We start from the raw sequence: 15,480 nt of genomic DNA, 5'->3' as shown, positions 1-15,480 counted from the left end.
TGTGGTCATCTTGACAGTAAAGCCGAACAGCTTTCTAAAAGGATTAGCTGAACTGTAATATTGGAAAATGAAAACTGATGGCCTGAGATTACAACAAGTGAGGATTATTGGATAGGTAGATATAATTTTAGTTTCTCCAGAACACACTGAGAAGTAGAGTGTTGAATGAAAGTGGTTTTTTATTTCTTATTTATTTCTTATTATTTTGAAGCTGTGTTCTGGATTGTATACGGATCCAGGTGTGATGGCTTCTGATTGGAAATTGACATCACTTGGAATTTTTCCTAGTTGTCTTTCTTTATTGAGTCTCTTTCATCTCATTTGACTTTATGGATACATCTGCACCATACATTTGAAGCATAGTGGGCCAATTATTCATAAATGGCTGGTCCTTTTTCTTATATAATTCTCAGAATTTCCAGAGGGTGTTTTTGAGAAATGAGAGCTGGCTCGGGAAATGAGCATTGATTTTATTACATATTAAATATTCAGGAATTGCATAGGATTAAGAAAACCAGTATTGCTGTCTAACTTTCCATTATTTTCTCCAACCCTAAACCACAGACTCATATAACAAGTCTAAAGGGGCAGTGAAGTGATGTGCACCATCTGGTCGCCTGCCAGAACTTGTTACCCACCTTGTTATCATTAGAGAAGCATCTCTACAGGGTGGTTAGGTACAAGATGATGGGGAATTTATGCTGGGGCTATGCTGGCTCTTTACTGGCTGTTGAATGTGAAACATTTCAATAGATTCCGGTTAATCATTGGGAAAATATTGTCACCTCAAAGCAAAAATAAAAGCAGGAATGTTTTCTGGTCAATCTATATGTCTCCTCAAAAGCAAGTCTCACTGAGTTCAAGGTGCTTACTCCCAGGGAAGTGGGTATAGGAATCCAACCCATTTGCTCTCCACAATGCAACATTTTAATGTGGCCGTCACTTGCATTACATATTTGTGTCCATGTATGTGCGCACATATATCTTAAAAGATGCATATATTTTTATTGTGTGCGTTTCTAACAATATTGGGGAGTGGATGGCGCTGTGGTCTAAACGACTGAGTCTCTTAGGCCTGCCAATCAGAAGGGGTGAGCTCCCATTGCTCGGTCCCAGCTCCTGCCAACCTAGCAACCAGTGCGAGTAGATAAATAGGTACCGCTGCTGCTAGAAGGTAAGCGGCATTTCTGTGCATTCTGGCACTTGTCACAGTGTCCCGTTGCACCAGAAGCAATTTAGTCATGCTGGCTACATGACCCGGAAAGCTGTCTGTGGATAAACGCTGGATCCCTCGGCCTGAAGCGAGATGAGTGCCACACCTCATAGTCAAGTTTGACTGGACTTAACCATCCAGGGGTCCTTTACCTTTACTTTTACCTTTTTGTCTAACAATATTGTTATAAGTTTGGGGGTGGGTTGTATGCCTGAGCCCCTTTCTGATTTCTGGATCCAGCACAGATTCAATTCCTGGAATAGCCAAATTGGCTTCCTGGTGAGGTAATGGCCTTCTAAGGTAACAAAGGAAGTGGCTCTGTACCAGATAGCAAATGGGTGGACCCTCCTCCCTCAATTTGTTGATCGGTGGAAAAACAAAGGCCAGAGTTGAGATTTTGAGTCATATGAGCTAGAAGCTAGAAAAAGGGCTACAGAGATTGGGGTGGCATGAGCCAATATTATACCTGAATAGAATATGCATAATGATATTTTAAAATATGGTCTGTCATATGTAGAGGAAGCAACAGTTTTTTGTGTGAAATGTATCCAAGGGACAAATGAGTAACCATTTCTTCTGTTTTTAGTCTTTGTGCATGTGTACGTGTATCATAGCTGTCAAGTGTCCCTTATTTGAAGGGACAGTCCCTTATTCCAGCGCCATGTCCCGCTGCTGTCCCTTATTGATGGATGTCCCTTAAATGTCCCTTGAATGATGTCCCTTAAATTTCAAAGGAAGCAGCTCCTCTCCCTCCCTCCCTTCCGGCCAGGGAGGAGGGAGGCTCCAACTGTGTTGTTTGGCTGTGTTGCTCACCCAATAAGAAGTCTAAGAACGACTGGGGGTGAGCAACACAGTTGGAGCTTGCATGCCTTGTGTGTGGCTAGTTAATGCAAGCTGAGGGGTTTTTTGAATGCTGGACGCCATTTTGTTGCACGTGCTGCTGCAAACTTTGCAGTGCAAAGCCAGGCCAGGGAGCCATCTTAAGTTGAGGCTGCATAGGCCTTGTGGTGCATGTGATTCAGATTCTATTCAGTTGAACCTCTGGTTACAAAGTTGGTTGGACAGTGTTCTCGAAGCTACCAGCATGAGTTTGACCAGATTGCAGGAGGACAGGAAGACTGGAGTGCCTGGAACAGGTGAGGCTGCAGGTCCCTTATTTTGGCTGCTGGTCCCTTATTTTCAAATCTGTAAGTTGACAGCTATGACGTGTATTAGTTTTGCTGATGGAGGGATTGAGCATCCGGTGACTTAAAAGAAAAAATACATAGTCTCAAAAACTTCTTGTTAGTAATTGTAAAACAGTCTGTACCTTCTGAATATTTTCAACGCATAATGTTCTATGGCTCTTCAATACAGTGTGGTCCGTTGAAAGTCTGGATAGCATTCTTGCTTTTGTCAATAGACATGGCAAGCTTCAAAGAATTGATAAAACTCTCCTCATCACTTGTCAGGATGTGGTAGATGAATGGCTTTCTGGGGTCACAGCACCATGAAAATGCCTACCCTCTAACGCTGCACAGACAAAAATAGAGACACTTTTGGAACGGCTCTATCTTCATGCCAGGGATCAATGCTTGAGTGCCACCCATTATACATTGCTAGAGGCTCTTTTCCATCTGCTATACTTTGCATCCATTAACTCTGTAATGTCTGACTCTGAAGCAGTAAGTTGTCCATTCCCTTAAACTTCTAGCCATGTTGGAAACCACAGTGGAAACGTTGGTACATATCACAGAATAACTGTTAACTCAAACTCATTTAATCACACTTGCATATGCATATGCTGTTAAAAGGGAGAAGCAGTGTGCTGATATTTGTGTACACGCATTCATTTGGCATGTACATTGCAACCAAGTTATATCCACCCAGCAGTGAAAGATTTAACTTTGAGAAATCCAGAAGAATGAATAAACTAGCAATGGTTCTGAATCTTGTAAGGGCAGGAGGGGCATTCAGATTCAGAATATGGAACTCAGAATAGCTTTACATCCCTGCACCTCCGTAGAAGTTCAGACAAGGCATTCAACTTTCCTTTCCCAAATGTATGCTTCTAATGGGTCAAAGATGCCACTGAGGAAAATCCACGCTATTGGAAGCCTCAGTCTTAAGGCATTCATTGCTTCTTGGAATCCGGGAACTGCCACTGAGAATTGTTTCTGGCTCAGTTTTGTGACTCCAAAGAAACTTAAAACTCTAGTTTGCAGTCTTCATTCTAGCAATGGACACTCAGGGCATTGATGATGGAAAGCCTGACAGCTTGAGAAAAGAGAAGATGCAATCGTTTCCCCTTTCCCTTTCCAAACGTTGCATGGATGCAAAGGGAAATTTGATGGTGGCAGAAATCTGGTGGGAGTAGGAAGCTTTTCTCCCAGGCTTGGGATAGTTCCTAGTTTCCTTAGGAAGAGATCTGAGCTCTTCAGAGAAAATTCAAACTATATGACACCTGAATAACTCCAGTGCATTTTAATAATATAGCCAACATTTCTCCCATATATAAAAAGGAGGAGCAACAAAATAGATCCAGTGATTTACTACTAATGACAGTACCCAAAAATCAGGACTGTTCCATAGGCACTGTAAGAAAAAGTGCAACACAGAATATGCTTTTGCAGGGTTGTAGTCCTCTTTGTATTAAAGGCCCTACAAGCAATCAACGAGGATGCAGGTATAATCATATTAACTTTAAGTATTTAAAGGTGGTGGGGGATCCTCAAAAATCCCTCTGGATGTGTCCAAGCCCTTAGACACCTAAAGTAGCTTCACTAATCCCAGCCCGTATATTTACTCCATTTCCTGGTCCACTTTAATCATGCTTGTGAAGATAATGCATGAAATGTAATCAGAGAATGGTCATCAGAAAGCATTTCAATATGTTATGGGATGTCCAAAACACAATGATAAAAACCAGTCAAAAGCAGGATGCCAGTTGAGAAGAAGCGCATGTTTTCAGTCCCAAATGCCCGTAAGGGTTTTCCATGAGGGGGCCATGCAAAACACTGTTCAAAGAATCACATCCCCCTTGCATACAAAGACTAGCTGAGGCACGGCTAATCATGAAAGAAGTGTGATTCCTTTAAAGGGGGGGGGGCTCCTCTCCATCTGTTATGCAGAGTCATTTCCCGTGAAGACCCTCAAAATACCCAGGCTCTGCATATCACCTTTCAAGGAGAAAATGAGAAGGGAAAATCCAGGGCCACCCAAATTCTTTGCATATGTAACGTTTGTTTAAAGTTAAGGCAAAGCCATTTGGAGACAAGAGCTTCATCTACAGCAGCACTTTCCAATTACTCCTCCTCAGAGTTCCTTCCTTTCCCTCTCCCACCTACATCTCTCAAGTCTCCTGTGTTTTCTGGTGTCCGTCTCCCTCTCCCTCTCCCTTTTTAATCCCTTTCAGACTAGTTCAGCTGTGTATTGATTTAGCCCCTTGTTCTCTTCCCCTTGTTTGTCTTCTTTTCACGTTTGTGTTTTTCTCTTGGCATCAGTGATGCAAATAGTTTTAAGTGACTGGAATCCTGCCACTTCAGACATCCAAACAGCATGGGCTGTTTAGAGTAATTTATGGCCTTCCTTTAGTTCCTCTATTCCACCCTCTGCTCCTCCACCACCACCACCACCCAAATTTAGGAAGATTTGTCTTTAAGCAAAGCGCTTTCTAGTATTGTGCATTGCTGGAGCATGCTGTTTTTTAATTTTATTTTTTTTAATTGATTTTGATCTTCAGCAGATCCAACAGATGTTTTAAAGCAAATAAACCACGCACAGTGGTTGTCAGACATTACTCACTGCCTAATCCCTTTATCCAAATGTAGAAGTTAAACATGTGTATTCATGTGCTCAAATAAAATGGAGAAGTTCAGCACACACTCAAAATGCCAGTGCCAATCCCATTCACTTTGGCTATTTGGTATAGGCTTTGTATTGTGTTTTTTTAATTTGTGTAGATATTCTATGTTCAGTTAAGTCAGAGCAGACTGGAGAAAGTATGAGTTGGCTTTGTAGATATTCTCCCACTAAATGCAGAGAGTACATCCATTACATAGTAAAAGGCATAGATTTGTAGTGAAATTACACATTGTTGGGATTTAGGCTATGAGGCTATGAGGCTATAATACTTTGGCCACCTCATGAGAAGAGAAGACTCCCTGGAAAAGACCCTGGTGTTGAGAAAGATTGAGGGCATGAGGAGAAGGGGATGACAGAGAACGAGATGGTTGGACAGTGTTCTTGAAGCTACTAACATGAGTTTGACCAAACTGTGGGAGGCAGTGGAAGACAGGAGTGCCTGGTGTGCTCTGGTCCATGGGGTCACAAAGAGTCAGACACGACTAAACGACTAAACAACAAAAACGCCCTGCGGGTGCCTGCAAGCCCCCAAATCCTCCGGTACACGCAGCTCTGGAAAAGGCATCTCCCTTCTCTTCCAGTGTGCTTCCTAGCGACATATACCAGCTGGTATATGCACACTAATATTCTAGCAAAACACAGCAAGAAGAGTGAGACATCGTAGCACTAATATACTATTTATTTACACACTATGTACAGACAAAAGCATAATGGCGTCTGGTCTCTCTAGCTCTGAGAGAACAAACAGAAAGAAATAAAAGCGAAAGTACAGTGTAATCGTACCCGCAGTGGAAGAGATAAGACTTTCTTCCTCTCCCAGACTCATCCCAGACAGGCATGTGATTTACACAATCTCATCTGCAGCATTGGAGGAGTGAAATTGATAACAGCCATGTTTGCAAAATTAGTGGGCAACACATTAAATTTGGAACCAGAGCAAGTCCCTAACTGTTTGAGCAGTTGTAAAGCTCTTGAAAGGGAGAAATACAGAATAAAAAGCCACAGGAATCACACATATCCTGTTTGTTGTTTGGAGGTCAGGGGGGACAGCACTTCCTTTCACTGGTATGGGGATAAGATGAGGCGAAGCAATCTTAAGGTTGGGGGAACTCTGGATTGGTTATGCCAGTTTCCTGCAAATGTGCAAAGCTGTGGGGTGCTCATGCTGCAAACCACTGCCTTGTCCCAACGCATCCCGCCAAGTGGCAGCTCTGCTGCTCCAGCCTCGTGAACATCCATGTTGCCATTCCACAACCATCCCTCATCTGCCCCTGCTGATGCTCAGGCCCGATGCAGGAACAGACTGCACATCTGACAGTGTGGTGAGGTGGGGAAATCTGATAGTGGGTGTTCGGATAAGCATAGCAGGAGGCAGCAGAGTTGTGCTTCTTGTTTCCCTGAATATCAGGCCACAATCAAACCCAAATGTAAGTAGTTTCAGTTGTTGATTCTAACTAGACACTTAAGTGCACGTTTATGTCATTACTGCACACTTTATATGGTAATGGTTTTGCTGAGGTGTGGATGATTTTTGAGTCTGCAACACTCACTAAAGCAACGTTGAAACCAATTGCTGCCACGTGTCTGTAAAATGGCAATGGGAATAAACTTGGTAGAAATGGTAGACACACCTCATAGTTGTGAGTAAGTCAGAACATAAAATATAAAAGTTGTGAAGGACTTTGCACTCTGAAAGTGCTAAGTATGTAGGGAATGACAATCTAATTAAGCTCAGCATTACTCCTCTAGGTCATAAACAGATTAGAGACATCAATTGCTCCCTTCTAAAACATCTGCTATAATGAACATCTAGCTGTAGCCTGCTTTCCACAGATTCTTCCATCAGGCTTGCATTACACTGACAATGCCAGAATAATAATTAAGCCCTTGTTTAAAATGGAAACCCACGAAGAACTGCTTTCAAGTGGAAGGAGTGGCAATTTGGAACTTTTCCTGGCAAAACTGTGTATTTTCCATCAATTGCATATAGAGGGAGGCAATCAATCAGCAAATGGCTTGCTAACTAATAAAATGGGGTTTAAGAATATATGATGCTCAGAGAAGCATTCACCTGTAAAAATAAAAAAGCAAGTACATTTGAATAGACCATTTAACTCACAATGCATCCAACAGACATAACCCCTCCAACAGTTTTAATAAGATGCACACTAATGTCAATTTAAAAGAGGAACTACTGTAGAAAAATGTGCCCATAAGTTAAAGTATGGCTAGTTCACCTGAACTAAAGCTGCGAGATCTTTCCCAGCCACCCACTGTCGGAGAAGCTGTAGCTTATTTGTGCATCCAGAGCACTAGATTTCAGCTTTTTAAAATGGGAAATTCCAACCCCATGACTTCTCTGTGCTGTTTTGGCCAACATAATGTTTTGGGGAATGAAAAAAGGATTCCCTCTAGAAATATGATTCCCAACCATCTCACATTATTCTGCAAAGCTTTTTCAAAATACAGTCTCTTCTCACCTGCATGTATTAGAGTCACCTTTAAATCTGCATGCAGATCTCACCTACAAGCCGTTTCCCATATGTTTTTTCAGTAGTGTATGTGTGAGAGAGAGAGAGTGTGGGAGGGAGGGAGAGAGATGTTGCCTTACTCTTGATTAGATAGTCTGTTTGGTTCTACATTTCCAAGTGTCAGGTATGCTGTAGTTGGTAATTGTGTTGCATAAATTCATGGGCAGTGTCAGCCATAGAATCACAGAGTTGAAAGAAGTTGGAAGTCTATAGAGTTGGATATGCAGCTGGCCAGTATACCCATCAGGTGTATTATTTAGCTGTACGTAGCCTCAGATGTTGCATTCCTTCACCACTCATCAGGAAATGATGGATAAAGAGAACATCATTAAAAAGAAGGCCAAAGAAGTAGGTTGAGTTTGCAAGGAAATGTTGCGTACAAGGTCCTAACTTTCCGTGCTTTAGTAAGGAATAATAGTTACAGAACTCTGGATATGGAGGGCCATAATTTCCAGTCACTGCTAAGTTGCACACAAAACAAAGAAAGCTGGGCAGGTGATGTGCAGGAGAGACTCCAATGCTTTAGATGGGAGCAGGGATCCTGGAGCCTGTGCAGGAGAGAAGGAGGGTGGAAGGGGGACAAGCTAGAAACAAAAAAATGAATGATGTGATGGAAGAAGGGGTAAGCCCTGCATAAGCAATCAGTTCAGACGTTTGGCAAGAGTGATCTGGACATCCACTGGGAGCCCACGGAGAGGCAGAGATAATGGCTGGTAGGAAGAGAAATAAGGGCTGGATCTAGACACATTTCAAGAAAACGCGTTGTAAACTTGTATGAGAAATCGCGTTGGCAAAAATGGAACTCCACAGCGCCATCTGGTGTCACAGTGTTTTAATGCATATATGACACATATAAGAAGTTTTTTTCTTTACCAATCTAACTGAGTCCAAGGAAACAACAGAAAAAGAGGGGATGATCCCACTCATTGCTGGCTTTGCTCCCTAAGGATCTCTCATTCTCACAGTCTTAAGCTCAGTTCTTTAACATTCCAACATCAGTTTGCATTTTTTAAAAGTACATGTGAATATTCGCTAGTATTTTAATATGAATTTATCCTAATGTATACGCATTTGTGCAAAGCAATTCTGCATCATGTAATTTATTTTGGAATGTTATTTTCACTAATGAAGGCATTTTAAGCACTTTTTAATCCAGCATATGCATTTTTGTACACTTTACTTGGCTGGAGAACTGAACTGCAAAATTCAGAGGAGTGTTGATTTCAAAATAATAGCTGCGTTTTGGTCCTCAGATTGATTTGGAAAGTGAGAATTACTGCTCATCTTCGGCCAGTCCTGCCCAGCACCATCACAGGTCTATCAACAGATTGAAAAGGGTCCCCTTTTTAAACCTGCAATATTGCACCCACAATATTCTGTTATCAAAGGCAGCACAGCTCCAAAAGATATTTGTATCCCCAGTGTGTCCACCTAGATGACTAAGTTGTACTGAAGCCATTAGGATGTAAATCAACTAAATCCAATTAGTGTTAGCTTCACCAATTTATTTGTAAATGTATCTGTGTGTTGAAAAATGGATTTGAAAATTTAATAGCTTTCTTAATGACGAATGGAGATTGTGGATACCTTATGGCAGAAAGGGTGTGACTAAAATGAGTCCATCAGTGTTGCATCAATATAGAGATCCTTCCTAAGCATCTTTCTCATGCTCATATCCCCCCACAGTCTTGTTACTATCAACCATTTCCTTGAGGTATTTGCTTCCTGATTTGTAGTGTCCCTCGGTGGATTGTGCCAAATTATGTGCTCTGAGAATCCATAAGTCTGGAACGTTTGAAGAAGGTAAAGCCGTAAAATATGATACTCCTAACCAAATATAAAGGTACTTTAGGAAGAGTCATATTTTAAACAAATTTATTGCAGGAAGTGAAGTACATGGCAACTGCCTTTCACTCCCCTCCTTCTTTCAAAAAGATCGTAGTAGAGCAGGAATTCAAAAGATTTACATTTCCTCAGAGGGATTTAAAAAAATAATACAGAGCTTTTTATGAAACCAGCATAAAATATGATTGAACACAGAGGAATGGCTATGGAGGAAGCAAAAGTCAAGTATGATATTAAGAGGTTGTGAAGCAGAATTTGAATTGACAGTCTGCATAAGCTTACCTTAATATTCATCCAGGTCAAGCAGGGTGGGGAGAATAGGAGTATCGAGCCCTGGCTCTCAGAGGCAGAGCATATGCAATGCCTGCAGAAGGCTGCATGTTGATCCCACCTACTGGTTTTTGTTTTGAAAAAAGACCATAGGGTAAGACAGTTGACAGGAAATGCCCCTTTGAGGCTGTGGAGAGCTCTCACCACTCAAACAAACCAGGAGTGGTTCCAGGATTTGAGGAGCTCTCAGCTAAATGCCACCCAAGCGTCCCTCCTATGTGGACAGTAAACAGAATGAATGTCTGTTCCTCTCATTGGCTGCTGTTGCAACCACCAATTCAATTTCCTCTAAATACATTGGCCTGGATGTTCTGGTGTATTGTGGGCAAAAACGAAACAAAACTAGCAGGCTATCACTACAAAAAAAGAAGATCAGAAGTCAGTGCGTGCGTGTGTGTGTGTGTGTGTGTGTGTGTGGTGATTCCCCCCCCCCCCTTACAATTGCTGGAATGGGATCTTCTGGCACATAGCTTTTAAGGATAACAAATAATATTGGAGTAAATATTGATAATTTAGAACTTCCTGTATTGCTGTGTCTCAGAATAGTAGTAAAAATATCCCCAAAGTAGAGTGAGTAGTTTTCTCATGAGTTCTTCCAACTTCCAGCCAGCTCATCTAAAAGAATGTTAGAGACTGTGATCTACAGAAGTGATGTGACATGACAGTTCTTATCAGGTTGAACCAGAGCCAGTAAATATGTTTCCTTTAACGTATTATGAAATACTTGCTACATGTTTACATAGATTATATATATTCCCTCCTTATAGGTATTATAAATTTTCTGTTCAGGTGGACTTTCTCTGATATGTAACTCAGCCAGTTGTTGGTTAGCTTTACTGTTTTATTGTTCTGTGTAATTTCACTGTCATGTTTTTATGCATTTATATTTCTTGTTCACTGCTTTGATTTACTTTTCTATTATATGAACATAGTAGGAGAGCCCTGTTAGATCAGGTGAAAGGCTCATCTAGTTCAGCATCTGATTCTCTCAGTTGCCAACCATATGCCCTTATGGGAAGCCTACAAGCACAACTTGCAAGTGATAGTGTTCATCCAACTTTGGATTCCTAGCAACTACCATTCAGGGGCATATTGCCTCTGGCCCTAGAGGGGCAAAAAACTATTGTGGCAAATAGCCATTGATAGCGATTTTTTTATGCTTGTACATTTGTATAAATAAATAAATATTTGTTTTATTTTTCAGGAGCGGTAAAGTCACATTTCTTGGCTAATACCCCAAACCTTTTGGCTTCTCTCTTATGATAGAAAAGTTTCAGAAGTAGTTGTAGGTTTCCACAGTTAAGTATCTGCCTAATGACCATGGTCTTTAAGCAGGAGTAGGAAAGTCATTAGAGTCTACAGGCCAATAATGTAAAACAATTGCTGTGCTGTGACTGTGAATTTGGTGGGTCTTTGCTGGCTTTAGTGAATGAAGCAGAGAATGGCAGCATGAGAGAGGGGGGGCAATTAAGTGCTTTAATTAATGGTGCATCAATCCATGCAGTTCATATCCGCAAAATACAAGTTTGGTTGTACGGATTGTCTTGAGAACATTTGTTCTTCGTTCATGTCAGACAAGAATTTCTCATCACTCGAAGCAGCCAAAAATATATATCAAAAAACCCACAACTGCTTCATTTCTGGTTAGAGACCAACAGTTCTAAAGGATTTCAATCACAGTTTGAGGATTTAGTCTATACACCACAGCTGAACAGTCAGCCTACAGTAAGAAGACCTCAGATTAAAACGAGTATCTATGTACACAAACACCTATTCCCTGGAGAGTGTGATCTCTTTTTGATCCAGATTACAATCACTTCAGGGTCAATACAGAGCAACTTATAGAATGTCATCTTGGCAGGTTTCCAAACCAACGGAAGAGAGTCCATCAGTTTTCACTGCCATCACTTGCTTAACCTACACCAGCACGAAGCCAAAGAAAGAAAGGAAAGGAAAAACAATCCAGATGCTAAAAAGTAACCAGATGTTTCAGCTACACTGGGACAGTCCCTAGATATTAATGCTCTGTGCTGTTGTCATGAAACAAATAATAAAAAACCCTATCCTGTTATTGTGTTATTGAAATATACCAGTTTTCAACTCTGCAGTCCATACATTTTCCCTGTGCTTTGCCTCTCTCTATATCACAGGTGCAGGCGAGAAGGGGGAGTTCCCTTGGCTGACAAAAAGATCTGTGTTCCTGAGAATCAGTCCACAGAGAGCAATAAGAGCTTTCAAAGGAGTCGTGCGATGCCTTACAAGGAACTTGCTCTGTCAGTTGCATTCACCCTGTAAGTGGAAGCGAAAATCTTATTAACTTCTGGATGTTTTTTAAAGTATGCTGACCGACCTGCACACAAAAAACCACCATCCATAAGGACTTACGCATCCTCATTCAAACACAAATTAAATTCAAATTCATAAGCCTCTACATTCATTTCCTAATAATAGCCACATGAGGGACATTTGATTTATAACAATCGTGGTTCAAGGTCAAGCTCTCAAATACTCAGGCAAATGTGTCAATAGCCCCATGAAAGTTTCAAGGAGGCCATGTCTTCCTCCTTGCCTTTTGGAAGAAGAGTTTTCCATTTTTTGTGCTCTGCATGTCAATTGTAAATGAAAAGAAAATTGGCAAAAGAACAACCTGGCAAGCATGTTTACATTTATTTGGAGAAGTGCTATGAAATGAAGGTGAAACCTGGCATGTGCTTACTGTACAGAGATAGCTAGAGAAAGTACTAAAACTCTTTATTCTTAGTACCGTATTTTTCGCTCTATAGGATGCACTTTTTCCCCTCCAAAAATGAAGGGGAAATGTGTGTGCGTCCTATAGGGCGAATGCAGGCTTTCGCTGAAGCCTGCAGAGTGAGAGGGGAGACCCCGCCGCCAGCCCCGCAAGCTCCAGGGACAGCTGGGAGGCGCAGCGCGTCTTCCCGCTGTCCCCAGACCTGATCTCAAGGCGGGCGGCGGGGAGAAGAGCGCTTCTCGCCGCTGCCTGCCCCGCAAGCTCCGGGGACAGCGGGGAGGCGCAGCGCGTCTTCCTGCTGTCCCCGGACCTCGTCTGAAGGCGGGCGGCAGGGAGAAGAGCGCTTCTCCCCGCTGCCTGCCCCGCAAGCTCCGGGGACAGCTGGGAGGCGCAGCGCGTCTTCCCGCTGTCCCCGGACCTGATCTCAAGGCGGGCGGCGGGGAGAAGAGCGCTTCTCCCCGCTGCCTGCCCCGCAAGCTCCGGGGACAGCGGGGAGGCGCAGCGCATCTCCCCGCTGTCCCCGGACCTGGTCTGAGGGCGGGCGGCAGGGAGAAGAGCGCTTCTCCCCGCTGCCTGCCCCACAAGCTCCAGGGACAGCGGGGAGGCGCAGTGCGTCTTCCTGCTGTCCCCGGACCTGATCTCAAGGCGGGCGGCGGGGAGAAGAGCGCTTCTCCCCGCTGCCGGCACCACAAGCGCCTGGGGGGGGAAATAAATTTTTTTCCCTTTATTTCCCCCCCAAAAAAACTTGATGCGTCCTATGGGCCGGTGCGTCCTATGGAGCGAAAAATACGGTATTTCCACCCACTCCTTATCCCACTAATATGTGGATATTTGTTTGAACATTGTGGTTCTAGGAAAGAATGCTATTCATACCACAAAGACTTAAAAAAACCTTGGCATAAGTTTATTCTTTATTGGCATAACAAACAAAAATATATAAACGCAGGGTACGCTGTCCCAGAAGCAATATAATTAAATACTGAAATAAAAGTATCAGTGCGACTTGTTCAAGAAAAAGTGTTTAAATAGCATTTAGTATAATATTCTCTACAACATATTTATAGAGTCAACTCTGGTTTTTTCTGCTTACTTTTTATTCTTTTCTTTGGTAATGTAGTGTTGATAACTGATTGATAATGTATCTAATTTTAACTACTAACTTAATTAAAAGTGTACATTGTGGTCCTGATACTGGAATGTTGTTCAAATGCCCTAGCATCTGCCAGGCCTGCCTCAAGAAGTGGTCATTGCTGCCAAATTTATATTTTCTATCCTCGCTGTATCAGCATTCTTGCATATTAAGATCTGCATGTTTCCCAAACTCATCTATTGTGCTAACAGAACACCTTTGCTGGTTACCACCCCAACTATCTAGGAGAAGAGAATAGATGACATTGAAGACCCACATGAACAATAGCATATTCACTAGCTGGATGTCACCATAGGAGCCAACTCCTAGGGGCTGAGGGGTCTTCGTCCCCTCAATATAATATTTGATGGGACTGCCCCTCCAAAAAGTTGGTGGGTATTGACATTCAAATGGTGAGCATGCATGACAACATGTGATCGGTTATGCAGGGTGGGGCTTACCTGGCCTCCCCAATATTTTATTCATGTTGGCTCCCCTGGATGCCACCTTGTATGCTTCCTCCCGGCAACTCCTGCAGCCAAGTTGGTGCCAAATGTATTACTCTGCTTTCCTTTGGACCACATCAGCAAGACCAAAAGGAGGGTCTTGTCAACTGAGCAGGCTTGAGTCACTTCTGTGCTGCTAATGCAGCAGAAACAACACAGGAGGCAGCAGTTACAAGATACCTGTCTCTGTGTTCACAGAAGGAGCTGTGATTCTCAAGTGGTTGGCTTCACCCCCCAGAGGCACACACCATTGTCTCTCAAGGCAGATGGATGCCAGCAATTCACTAACTCCTGTTCACAAGAAGGAAGAAGGTGAAACCTCCAAAATCTAAGCGCAACAACTAAGCAGACGCTGGGTGGTATTCCCAGTTTGGCAAAGGGCTATGGTTCAGTGGCAGAGCACATTCTTTGAATGCAGAAGGTTCCATGTTCAATTCCCAGCATCCTCCAGCTATGTTTGGGAAAGATCTCTGCCTGAAATGCTGGAGAGCCACTGCAAGTCTATGTAGACAATGCTGAGCTAGAATGGGCAATTTGTCTGACTATAAGTCAGCTTCCTACATTAAACTGGATATTAACGTGGAGAGGGTGGACCCCAATATGGGGCTGCCATGTTAGGCAATAACCATGTCTTCCTTAATATAGTTCCTCGCTTAGAAGCTAACACACACACAAAAAGTCCATTTTGTATGAGAGCAAGATTTGTGATTGAGTCAAATAAATGTAATTTGTTTCATATAGCTCTCAAAGACATAGTACCAAACATATTGCATTGAACAACTAACAGCAACTTTTTAAGCCATGGAACTTGGAGTACACAATAGTCTTCAATTCTTCAGGCATAATTGCAGAATGTCATAATGCAGTCCGTAGGCAATTTATTTTATACATGTTGAAACAAGCAGCTTCCTAAACTATCTTTTCTCCTTTCTCCATCTACAGGAATTGGAGTACACCCAGCCATAGGAACAATGGACTTCCTTTTTTTCCAGAAATAACTGGATGCATTTATAGGAAAGGAGTTTTTCTTATGATAAGTAAAACTAGCACTCTGTGTATGTATGTGTGTGTATGGTATATGCACATTCACACACATACATAGGCTTTTGGCTTTAAATTGAAGGTTACTAAGAATATGTGTGGCTTCTTTTCATTTTAACGTATTTTTAATCTTTGTTGGAAGATGCTCAGAGTGGCTGGGGAGACCCAGCCAGATGAGTGGGGTACAAATAAATTATTATTATTATTATTATTATTATTATTATTATTATTATTATTGCTTCTTCATCTTTTAGTGGGGTGTTAGACCCGCCTTCTCTCTCTCTCTCACACAC

The sequence above is a fragment of the Podarcis filfolensis genome, assembly GCF_964270895.1.
Source record: "Podarcis filfolensis genome assembly, chromosome: 4".
NCBI lineage: Eukaryota > Metazoa > Chordata > Lepidosauria > Squamata > Lacertidae > Podarcis > Podarcis filfolensis.
This window is presented reverse-complemented; position numbering follows the sequence as displayed.